The sequence below is a fragment of the Aplysia californica genome, unplaced genomic scaffold, assembly GCF_000002075.1.
Source record: "Aplysia californica isolate F4 #8 unplaced genomic scaffold, AplCal3.0 scaffold00209, whole genome shotgun sequence".
Classification (NCBI taxonomy): domain Eukaryota; kingdom Metazoa; phylum Mollusca; class Gastropoda; order Aplysiida; family Aplysiidae; genus Aplysia; species Aplysia californica.
Genome location: NW_004797479.1, coordinates 23,198 through 24,438, shown reverse-complemented (window position 1 = coordinate 24,438; position 1,241 = coordinate 23,198).

The following is a 1,241-nucleotide window of genomic DNA, read 5'->3' as shown; positions in this document are numbered from 1 at the left end:
AGAGAGAGAGAGAGAGAGAGAGAGAGACAGAGAAACAGAGGTAAGCAGAGAGACAGAGACACACAGATAGAGAGGAGAGAGAAAAAGAGAGATAAACGAGGAAAGAGAGAAAGGGAGAGAGAGAGAGAGAGTGAGAGAGAGAGAGAGAGAGAGAAGAGAGAGAGAAGAGATACTCAGACAGGCACTGTCGACAGACAGAGGCAATGACAAAGATAGTAACAGACAAAGACAGATGAAGACAGACAAAAACAAAAATTCGAGGCAGACGACAGACAAAAACAGAAAGTCGAGTCAGACGACAGACAAAAACAGAGGTAAAGACAGACAAACACGAAGACAGACAAGGCAGCAATAGACAGAAACACAGACGAAGAGAAAGTGCAAGTACTTAACCCTATCCGTACGGCGTGTTTTACTATCGTATCCATACGACGTTGGGAACTCTGTGCCGCCACTTTCCAGAGAGGAAATTTACTCGTCAATCCGATCTGTACGCTTTGCATAGCAGTCTGTCAAAATGATTTTTTGAGAAATACTGAAAGTATCAAAGAGATCTGCGTACTAGAAGTACATTTGTATTCTAAAATATAAAGAATACAACCCCGGGGGTACAAAATGGCCCCAGGGCGTACGGATAGGGTTAATATCATCTTCCATGTGATGACTGGCGGTTGTGACAAGAGCGACTCACCTACTTTTTCTCAACCTACTTTTTCTCAGATTACGACAGGATCACACAATATGTTCTGGGTTTGAGGTACCTTTCTACACTTTTGTTTTGTTTTAGTAGAGGTTTTACTGCGCTCGCAACTGCATAAGGTCATATCAGCGCCAAGGGGTGAATGTCAACAGGGAAGTCTGGCTTATTCTGTTCACCTCCCTAGCTTCAACAGCACAAGGTCTGCTTCGACTGTCAAGGCACCCCGGAAATAGCGTGTCACAAGAGTGTGACAAACATACAAAAGAAGTAGAGGAAAAATGACGATAGTAAGGATGAGGAAAAAACCCCAAGCAGTTCCCTGTTACAGTTCAGGCACAGTTATGAGCATGGCATTAATGAATCAGCCCATTTACAGTGACAATTCTACTGTGCATAAGAGGACATGGTTAGTGCCCCCCCTCCCCTTTTTTTTTTTTAAGGAATGGCCTAAAAAGACTTCAGTCAGTAGCACCGCCCCGGGGGATTGGGGGGAGGGGGTTCTACACTCTGACTGTCAAGTTATGTAAGAGACTGGGAGAAG